This window comes from Diceros bicornis, chromosome 13, assembly GCF_020826845.1.
Source record: "Diceros bicornis minor isolate mBicDic1 chromosome 13, mDicBic1.mat.cur, whole genome shotgun sequence".
NCBI classification, from domain to species: domain Eukaryota; kingdom Metazoa; phylum Chordata; class Mammalia; order Perissodactyla; family Rhinocerotidae; genus Diceros; species Diceros bicornis.
In genome coordinates, this window is record NC_080752.1 from 40,341,569 (window position 1) to 40,352,976 (window position 11,408).

An 11,408-nucleotide genomic window follows, 5' to 3' on the forward strand; every position below is an offset into this window, starting at 1 on the left:
TTGATTGACCATTTCCAACTCTTCTTTTGCCTGTTTTCCCATTGGGATGTAAATGTTTTTCTCAGAATTTTGAAGAGTTCTTTATTTTGTAAGAGTGACTCCATTGCAGTTATTGTCATGGCAAATATATTTGGCTAGTTTGTAGTTTGCTTTCAAATCTTCTGTAGGGTGGTTTTTTAGTTTTTTTTTTTTTTTTTTTTTTGTGAGGAAGATCAGCCCTGAGCTAACATCCGTGCTAATCCTCCTCTTTTTGCTGAGGAAGACCAGCTCTGAGCTAACATCTATTGCCAATGCTCTTCTTCCCCCCCCCCCCCCAAAGCCCCAGTAGATAGCTGTATGTCATAGTTGCACATCCTTCTAGCTGCTGTATGTGGGACGCGGCCTCAGCATGGCCGGAGAAGCGGTGCGTCGGTGCGTGCCCGGGTCCAAACCCGAGCCGCCAGCAGCAGAGCGCGCACACTTAACCGCTAAGCCACGGGCCGGCCCATGTAGGGTGGTTTTTAAAGACAGCTTTATTGGGGTATAATTTATATACCATAAAATATGCCCATTGTTAAGTGTACAATTCAATGATTTTTAGTAAAATTTCATAAAAGTCTGCAATTCAATGATTTATATATATATACATATATACACAAATTCTCTCTCTCTATATATAAGGCATACAAATATATAGTAACATTATAGAATTGTGCAGGGTGTTTTAAAGTGTATATATATTTTATTGTACACAGTCATAATTTTATTATCATTTTTAAGCTCAAACTATTTAGAGATTAAAAATACCAGTAAACGTGGGGCTGTCCTGGTGGCATAGCGGTTAAGTTCACGTGCTCCAATTCGGCGGCACGGGGTTCGAGGGCCAGATCCCTGGCGCAGACCTGCGCACCACTTATCAAGCCATGCTATGGTGGCGTCCCATATAAAGTAGAGGAAGATGGTCACGGATGTTAGCCCAGGGCCAGACTTCCTCAGCAAAAAGAGGAAGATTGGCAACAGATGTTAGCTCAGGGCTAATCTTCCTCACACACAAACAAAAACCAGTAAAGAAGTTTATTAACATTCTCTTTAGAACCCTATTCCGTAATCAGTTGTTATGTATTTTCCTGTATGGAACATGAGAAGAGGCACACATTTATGAGGAAAAATCACATTAGATTTTCTTCACATGGGGAGACCTTAGGCATGAAAAGCAAAGATGCAGAGATTTAATTGCTGAGTTTCACTGCTGCCATACTCGCAACTGTGTGACTTGGTTAAAATGCAGCTCGCTGGCGTGTGGGAGGATCAAGTGACTGGGAGCCCTCAGTGAGAATTTGAAGCTGTTACCCAATCCTGATTTAGGGCGAGATGACCTCTGTTTAAGAACTGCCCTACGTTTTGACTTTCCTCCCCCTCCTGGGTCTGTGTGCACAGTGTCCCACTTTAGAACATCTTTTTCTTTCTCTTTTTCCTTTTAAGTCTGACTCTTGTTAGAATCCTCTTTGCTCAGCGATAACTGTTGGAAAGGAATGACTTCTGGATCATTCTCCCTTTTAATGGGCATTTCAGCTTAGGTTCTTGCCTCGATGATCAAAACGTCATCACTTCCAGTCATGTTCCTTACAGCCACCTCATCCCTCTCCGGGATTCAGTCCCCTCCTTCCCCATCCTCCCTCACCCCCGAGACAAGGAGGCTGGATCGGCCAGGTTGGCCTTTGTCTCCCGGGCTTTCATTCTGTGATGCAGGTGTTATTATCCTTATTTTCAACTGAGGAAGCTGAGGCTAAAAAGAGAAGACAGGGGGTTTCCCCAAGATCCACAGGTTAAGCTGTGTAGACATTTGTCATTGTTTTTCATGGCCATGCCCTGTTTGGGGAATTCCCCATTTTATGTGTCTCTGAGAGAGGCAGAGCCTGCGTCACAGTATAGATGCTATAGAGCCCAACACTTGTTTTCCCAGCCTCCCTTCCAGCTAATGTGTGAACCTGTGATCTAGGCTTCACCAATCACACGCCCGTTTTCCAGACTTAGACAGCAGGGCTGGAGTTACAAAGAAGCAGAGGCTACAGAGAATTCTCACTGGTGGCTGTGGTGGTCACAAGAGTAGCAGAAACCAGTGCCCATCCACCATGCAGCCTTCCAGGAGGGGCAGCTCCTCTGTTGTAATCCGTGCATGGAACCCTAAGGTTTAAACCCTAAGCATCATGGGAGTCTTGAGAGTGAATGAGGTCCCCATGGTTGGGCTGGGGATGGAGGGACTGGATGCTATGAACTGTCTGGGCCATATGGTTTTGGGTAATGAGCATCTTAGTGTCAACCTTGACAGACTGAAGATCAGAGAACCTTCCCCCAAATTTTGGGACTGCTTAAGTGCCCTGATACCCACGTACAATTCTGGGAAGGATGCTAGCCTCTACACATAACTAAGATTATATTTTTCCCATCCAGATGGGTAAGTTCAGAGCCAGACATAATTCGATGTAGAACAATTAAGAAAAGATTACATCTTGCAGCCAAATGTTATGGAGCAGAAAATATTGGCTGTAGTTGGGGAATAATTCACATGTTAGAATGTTATTTAGATCTCCATTTCCCCCCACCCTCATAATTATAGCCATAATGATTTAACTATTCATATTGAGAGGGAAAACTTGGTCTGGATCTGAAATTTTTGTGGTTGCTCATTAGAACATCTTCTACTCCTGTTGAGTGATGTTGAGTCAAAGAACAAGGTCTGTGAATGAGCACACAGCCTCCCTTCTTCCATTTTACCCCTTCCTTGACCAAAACTCTAATGTCAACCCTCTTAGGAATGCAATGCCTGATTCATTGGGAAAATCCCCAGAAAGCTGGAGATGGAAGGAAAGAAGGGCTACTGATAATAAGGAAGTGTCTCAAAGCCTACAAATCTATATGGAATAAGCTCTCAGACCTGAGGTCTTGAGGGTGAGGGGGGAAGTCCAGGAATGCCCTTCGGGAGGCACAAGGAAGCAAGGACCACGAGGAACTCTCCTTAGTAGCCAAAGTGGTCATAAGGGTGGCAAAAGAGTTTAGTTGGGCCAAAAAGACTAATAAACTTAAAAACTCAGAGAATACAAGCAATTAAATGCTCGTTGCTACAGGAGTTGCTGATACTTGAATATCCTAAAAAGGTCCCGAGATGTCACCTCTATTTGACAGATGATAACACTGTGGCCCACAGAGAGGTAAGCACATTTCTAGCTAGTGACAACATCGGGATGGAAATGCGCGAGGGCTGACTTTCTTTCCAGTGTGTTTATGCTACATTACTGCTGTTTCCAGTTAATTGAATGTTCTAATTATTTGCACTTATTCACTGATATCTCAAGACTGTCAAGCTTGTAGGGGGATTATGGAGCATATAGAAGGTGTTATGGATAGCGGACTGGAAAGAGAATGAGCTTTGGAGTCAAAGGTGGGTTTGAATCCTTGTCTCAGCCACTTTTTAGCTATGGCTGTGAACTCTGGTGCAGTTAACTTAGTCCCCCTAAGCCTCAACTTTCTCATCCAAAGTTAAGGATGAGAAATTTATAGAATTTCATAAGGATTAAGTGTAGTAATATATGTCAAGTGTCTTGCACATAGTAAGTGATCAATAAATAGAGTGTATTAATGTTATTATCTTCATTTTGTTACCAATTTCACCTCATGCCAATGGGACTCTGACCCACATTCAGAGGAGCTCCAAGGAGGTGCCCATGGGTGGGCCTTGTACCCAAAATCCATCCCTTCTTTGGAGGGTTCTTTTCTGTTCCATGTCATGGATTTGAAATGAAACCAAAGATGAGTGTTCAACAGCACACGCTTTTATTCAATGGCCAAAGAATGGAGAAGTGGGAACTATGCTCACAAATCAACTTCTCAGCTCTTGGGGTGATTAGGCAGCTGTTATAAGGGATCTAGGTAAGGAAGGGGAGGAATATTCATAGTTATTCAGGGAAATGGGCAGGCTTTTCTGGGGAGCAAGGGTGCCACCTCTTTTTTTTCTTTCTTTCTTTTTTTTTTTTTTTTTGTGAGGAAGATCAGCCCTGAGCCAAGATCCGTTGCCAATCCTCCTCTTTTTGCTGAGGAAGACTGGCTGTGGGCTAACATTCGTGTCCATCTTCCTCCACTTTATATGGGATGCTGCCACACTATGGCGTGACAAGTGGTGTGCCGGCGTGTGCCCGGGATCCGAACCTGCAAACCCTGGGCCACTGCCTCAGCAGAGCGCACACACTTAACCGCTTGCGCCACCGGGCAAGCCCCTCACCTCTTTTCTTTCCTTATTTAGTTATATCCTGCCGTTGCCATGGCAGCTGTAAAGTGTCATGGCCCCGGAGGGTATATTATGTAGCATGGTAATGTATTACAATGAGCTTCGGGGTCTATGTCAGGTCAAGTCATACTGCCATGTTGCCTTCAACTGGTTTTAACTGGTTTCAACTATACGTCTCCTCCTTCCTCTCGCTGTGGTTTCCTGTAAGCTAAAGAGAACATGTTAGGCTTGTTCTGAGCAGGGTTGTGGTTAATGTCTTATGGGGCCAAGGGCTGCGGTAACAATTTCATGTCCATGATTAAGAGTTCATCAATAAGTGATTACTTTGCTCAGTACTAGATATTAATGTAGTTTCATCTCTGCTGGTAGGGACCCAAGATTAGGAAACAATGAGTATTAAGAAAATAAAAGGAGTACATAAAACCTTAAATATTTACAAAATTGAAGAGTATAATCAAGGCTGCTATGTGTGGATGTTCAGGTTGTGTACCATTCAATACAAGGGTATAGTTTACACAGACTATAATGTGAATGGTGCCTCTGGATTTGTTCAGTGTATGATCTGAACAGACATATGTGGTAGCCCTGAGGATAATAGATGATTAATATTCTTCGATGAATAATTGGATGTTTTGTAACAAGGAGAACAGAAAGCATTAAGGATGTCTTCAGATTTTATGGTTGGAAGGGCCCTTGGGGATTATCTAGTTCCACTTCCTTGTTTTTGAGATGAGGAAACTGAGATCCAGAGAGGGAAAGGGAGATGATTCATTCAGGGCAGAACTGGGACAAGAACCATGTCTCTAGGTTCTTTGTTTAATTGCCCTTTGTGTTTATGAACTATTTTCTTTGTTGGTAGGAGATAGCATTGTGAACCATATCTTAAAATCTCTATAGAGAAGAATAATTTATAGTTGCTTGGCTTCTTCTAAACTTCGTCAGAAACAGACTCAGGATGGCTAAGCAGAAATTTGTTAGTTCTGGGTCTTTGTGCTTCAGTGTCTTGCAAGTTTTTCAAGGCGCACGATTTCTGTTGAGCAACACCCCTTGAAAGCATTTTGTTTGCTTCTGTCTTTGACTTGTTATTAGCTGACAAGCTGTGCGGTTTACTAATACCCTCAACCAGGTTGCTAGCTTTGTAGTAATCTGAGAACTGTGTCTCTGGAGGCCAACTGAACTCCTTTGAAGTTTCCTATGGAGAATTGATGAACTGCTTCAAATTATAATTCAGAATCAAGCAGGCAGAGCCTTAGTGGGGCCTATGGGAGGCTACAGGAAGCTGATGTTGGGCAGTAAGTGCCTTGGGTTTCAAATTAATAGCCAGCTATGCATTGCCAATTCATATTGCCTATCCTCCACCGCCAAGTATCAGCCAGTAAATGGTTACGTGGGAGGCAATATGCCACTTGGTGCTGTGGGGATGCCAAGAAGGCTAGTTGGTTCCTGTCAGTGGCACAGCCCAGAGGACTTCAGAGAACAGAAAGAGTCCTGAGGGCTGGTGGCTTTGGGAGAGGGCTGTGTGGAGGAATTGAACCAGAGCCATGACTTGAAAATTGGGTAGGCTTGGAGCAGAAGAGATAGAAAAGAAGAGGAGAGGGGGAACGCATTTCTTTGATTGGATCCTGATTAATACAGTACCTAGTATACTTTCTTCACTTGGTTTCCGGGACACCACACAGGTTTTCCTCCCATCCTACTAGACATTCCTTTTGGGTCTCCCTTGTTGGCCGGTTCTTCCTCTTCAACTCTTAGTATTGGAGTGCCCCAGGGCATGAGAACTGTTAATGTCTTTCATGTGAATAGTTAACTTTCACTGATGATGGGCATTTATGGTTTTAAGATAACTGAAGTATCTCAACAATACTGAGTGTTCCATTCCACGAACGTGGTATATCTCTCCATTTAATTAGGTCTTTAATTTCTCTTAGCAACGTTCTGTCAGAGTTTTCAGCAACACAGTCTTGCATGCGTTTTGTTAAATTTATAAATACGCTCTTTACACAATTTTATATCCAACTTGCTTTTTCTGCCCTAGCATTACTTCCAAAGCATTTTATCGTGTCCTTTAAAGGTTTTACTAACATTTGTAATGGCTGCATAATCCAGGTGGCCGCTTTGAAACTACTAATATTGGTTTTACTCAATACCTTTCCTTCATGATAATGTCTGCACCGTGTTTTATAACTTTAGCTTTACTGTGTTAAGCAGAAGGTCTAGTGTTGCACTGAGCCCCTTGAGGAATACACTCTAGAATAATTTCAGGCTCAGTTCCAAAGCCAACAGTTCAAACAGAGAGAGTTTTTAGTGAAAATGTCAGTTTACCTTGAATATATTCCTAATCATGTAAGCAATCTTCATTTTCTTCCCAACATTAAATTTATTAGTTTGTGATCTCTTAACTACTTCATTGTGGTCAATAAATTGTCTCCATTTTGACCACATCAAACTTAAAAAACTTTTGTACATCAAAGGACACGATTGGTCAGTTTACCTGGATAATACTGTCTTCAACATCACAACCAACTTAGGACAATACTGATTTCTTCAGAGTGCTCTTAATGTCCCCTGTCCATAAGCAGCTGCTAGGGCTGATTTTTTGCAAATGTTGTGGCCAGTTGAATCTGACCTCCCCCACAACCCTCTGATCCTTGGTTCAATGCTCAAAATATAAGCCTTCCCGTGATCTATCTTCTTTTACATCCTCCTCTGGATTCTGCTGTGTGTTGCCTCTTCTTGCTGCTTTGCTCCTCCAAAGCTTCTCGTTGCACCCTCTGGAGTCTCGTCCCATGCTAAGCAAACCCTTCTAGAAGTGTGAGCTCTTCATGAGAACTTCCCTCTACCTCCTTGCCTAATGGAAACCCAGATCCCCTCTGACAGTTTTCTCTATAGCTCTCTCAAAAGGATGCTACTCACTGCCTGCTTCTCAAATACCTGGAGTCAGGGGGTGGGTTAGGAGCCCTCCTTCCTTCCCAAGGCTACTTCTTAACCATTTCTAGTCTAAAGGCCCTTGGTCCTTCAGCTATCATATAACCCAGTATACTCACCCCTGCCCTGTCCTCTCCCCACTTCCTGGCCATTCCCTCTCAATCACTGAAGATTTTTTGGAGGTGGTATCCTTAAGAGCTTGGGCTTTGGAGTCAGGTGTTCCTGGGTTCCTGTTTCATGTGTGCCCCTTACTAGCTGTGCGATCTTGGGCAAACTGCTTAATATCTGAGCTTCGATTTTCTTGGATGTAAAATGGGATAGTAATAGTAACCATCTTGAAGAGTGGTTACTGGCATTCAACACTGGTTCAACTAAAAAATAAACAGAATAAAATAATTATAAATTGATATATGTTCCACGAAGGGTTTGCGATAGAGAATAAAGGGAGGCTATATTGGGGAGGGGGTTTGGGGGGAGGTGCCATTTAAGCTGAGACCTGAAGGAAGAGAAGGAGGAGTAAATGAGATAAAGCACATGGATGCACTCAGGACAGTGCTGGCCCATAGCGAGCATCAGTACATGTTGGTATCCTTAATGGATATCATTAATGGTGATCATTATTACCCTTAGTGTTGCTATATTCAGCATCTGGCTCTGAGCATTCCTGTGAGTCTTCAGTGTCCCTGCAGATGACCCATTCTACATCCACCCTGTTAGTTCTTTTGCCCCCCCCTACTTTCTCGAACTGTGTTAAAGAAAAAGCAATGACGGCAATTCTCTAGGACATAGTCAATTTCTGGGATTCCTCCCTCGAAAATGTTAGGTTCAATTTCCAAACACATGCCAGAGTGACATGGCTCCCAATTGTGCTAAGTAGGTGAGAAGCTGAAATCCTAAGATGTTCATCTTCCAACTTTCCCCAGTCTGGTCTGTCTTTGGATCAGCAATAATTGCCTGAACAGCTACTATGGCTTCATTAATTTTTGTCTGTAGCTCTTCTATATGTAGCAATCTCAGCATATAAGCAGCTTCTTTAAGAACTGCATCTCCTGTGTCAAAACCAAGCATATGCTTGTCTAAAGCAACAGGCAAGCCTTCTTTTGTTTGATTTGCTTTAGCAAATGCATCCTGTGTCAGGCGCTCCTGGACCAAAATACAAATTTTCCTAAGTGTTACTAGGTGATCATTTCGATGCTGAATCTGAAGAAGGTTAGCCAAAGCTATTATACCAGCCTTAAAATCAGGATTATTTACATCCAAATTGATCAATGGCTCTGCATTTTTAGTTGCGTTGTCAGCATTTTTTGCATTATCAGTTACCAAGTCCTTGTATTTTTCAGCATTAGCTCCATTTTCAAGTCTGACAGTTAAACCAAGAAGCCAGGCAAATGCTTTTTGTTGATCTTGAATCTTGAAAAGACAGTTAATATATTTGAGATATTTTTCTCAGAACTTGGGCCAGTCACTGCTGGATGGATGCCGTCAGTCATCCGTCACTGTGGATATTTCTTAAATTACCTGTCTTCGATCTTGTAGTGTCTGATTTTCTGGTCTTCAAGCCAAACAATAAAGTTTCTAAATTCTGTTTCATTTTTGCAGTTGAAGCCGGCAGGGTTGTGGTAGTCAAGGGCCATTAGGTTGCCTCGGGACTTGGTCCTGGCTTCTCACTCTGGTCCCCGCGGGGCTTCGGCTGGGAGAGGAGAGGAGGGGCAAGAGAAGCAGGTGGCATAGGCACTGGTGATGCAGGGAGAACAGCCTGTTAGCTCTTTGACCTCCTCAACTCAGTGACCTTGGCCTCTGCTCCACCTAAGGTACCCTCCGCCACGGCCACACCTGGATCTTGTGTCGCTTAGGACTCTCTTGTTTCTTAAATCTTAAATTCAGACATTTCACTGTGACCACACCTTGTCATCCTTCCACATTTTTCCACCCAGTTGCTCCCACTATACCTGCTCATCAAATTTGCTGAAACTGACAGGCCTCTGGCCCCTCCCTTGTCTCCCTGTCTGTTTATTCCCTCTCTCTGTTGTAAGTTCCTGTCCCACCTAGTAAGGACTGAATGCCTTCACCACTTCTTTGCTGATCACCCCTCTTTTGCCCCGCTGTCCTTCTGTCCTATCTGATGCTATTGGTGTTTGGTGCCATAACAAGGTCATGGTCTCGCTCAACTGGGTCTTCAGTGTTGCCTGGTGATCTTTCTGTATTTTCCAGATCAGCTTTCTCTTTCATACTTTAAACCTTCTTCATTCTCCTCAAGTGTCCTATCTATAGAATAGAAGGGGGTATAAAACCTTTCACACGTTAATCTCTTCGTGTCCTGCTGACCCACATCTGTGTAGCAGAGGCTGTCAGAGCTCTGCTCATGTTGCCTTCGACTCCTTCATTGTCTGTGGGCACAGCACCTCCCTGTGAGCTTTCACTGCCCACAGCCAGCACCTCTGTCTCTGTCTGAGGACTGCCCTCAGGCTGCCTGAATCACCCTGCACAGAGAACCGCAAGTGGCTGGGAATTTACATCGCCCCTCCACCCCACCTCCGACACACAAAGGGCAGCTCTTACCCTTTGACTGATGGGTTTGGGAGTATAAATACCCCAACAACCTTGCGCTATGACTGGGACGACTCTGAGGTGTGAAAGCTCCCCTGTGGGGTGAGCCCAAGTCAAGTTGCCCTTCATGGCATTTTGCTGTCATCGCATTCTTGGTCAGCCTCCTTCCCTTCCTGCTTCTCTTTCCACTTCCCTACAGGTTATTCCTGGGAATGTTTCCTGACAGATCACTGCACAGGAATCTTCATCTCAGGGTCTGCTTCTGAGGAACCCAATCTCAGACAATCTGCACCCAGCTTTTCTTCCTTCCTTTCATGATGGAAGACATGCTTTCCCTTCGGTATCTCTCCCAGGTATTAAACCTCCCTCTCCTTCCCTGCCCTTCTCTTTTGCCTCAACACAGTCTTCCTAGGCAAGCTCGTCTACTCCCATGGCTTAATTTACAATCTATATTAGTTTCCTAAGGCTGCTGTAACAAAACGCCACAGACCGGGTGGCTCAAACAACAGAAATTTATGGTTTCACAGTTCTCGAGGCTAGAAATCTAAGATCAAGGTGTCAGTGGGGTTGGTTCCTTCCGAGGGCTGTGAAAGAAAATCTGTTCCATCCCTCTTTCCAAGCTTCTGGTGGTTTGTTGGCAATCTATGATGTTCCTCGTCTTTTAAAACTCTGCCTTCATCTTACATGGCATTCTCCCTGCGTGCATGTCTGTGTCCAAATTTCCCCTTTTTAAGTAAGGACTCTAGTCACATTGGGTTAGGGCCTATCCTAATGATCTCATTTTAACTTGATTACCTCTGGAAAGACCCTATCTCCAAATAAGGATACATTCTGAGGTGCTGGAAGTTAGGATATCAACATATGAATTTGGGCAGACACAATTCAACCCATAACACCACCTCTATGCTCCCTAGCCCAGGTAGCCCTCCTGAACTATATGATATGCATATTCATCATCTACCAGACTGCTCCACTTGAATGCCCCACATAAACCACGTAGAGGACAGTTTATATTTTCTGGCTTCTCAACACTTTTTGCACTGTTTGGGGAATTTCCGGCCTCATGAGTCTCATTTCCCCAGAGTGGAACCTAGAAAGGTGTTCCCCAGTCTCTTTTGTACTCAGGCGGCTGGCCTGTGACCTATTCTCTACCAAGGAGACTCACCCATGTGAAATTTTGATTCAGAAGGGAGAGTTTGAGGAAGGAGGCTTGGAGTGGAAACCATTTTCCTGGCAAGGGTGGTGGCAGAGGTGAATGGCCTTCAGGAATACAGTAGTTGCAAGTTGAGGTGAGTTCTTTCTTTTTTTTTGGTGAGGGAGATTGGCCATGAGCTAACATGTGTTGCCAATCTTCCTCTTTTTGCTGAGGAAGATTGGCCCTGAGCTAACATCTGTGCCCATCTTCATCTATTTTGTGTATGAGATGATGCCACAGCATGGCTTGATGAGGGGTATGTAGGTCCACACCTGGGATCCGAACCTGCAAACCCCGGGCCACCAAAGTGGAGCACGTGAACTTAACCACTACGTCACCAGGCTGGTCCCTGAGTTGAGTTCTTGGTGCAGAAGTGATAGCATTACTCGCGTAGTAGTGGTTGTAGTCAAACGCAGATGCTGGTCAAAGTGCAAATGATAGCATTGGTGCATCATGGGGGCAGTAGCAACCCCAGAAGCA

The 11,408-nt window shown here is 44.1% G+C and overlaps 1 pseudogene; it reads right to left on the minus strand.

The window, feature by feature from the left end:
- Nucleotides 1–8,088: 8,088 nt before the first annotated feature.
- Nucleotides 8,089–8,820, minus strand: LOC131412351 (RNA transcription, translation and transport factor protein-like; annotated as a pseudogene).
- Between the last annotated feature and the right edge of the window lie 2,588 nt (nt 8,821–11,408).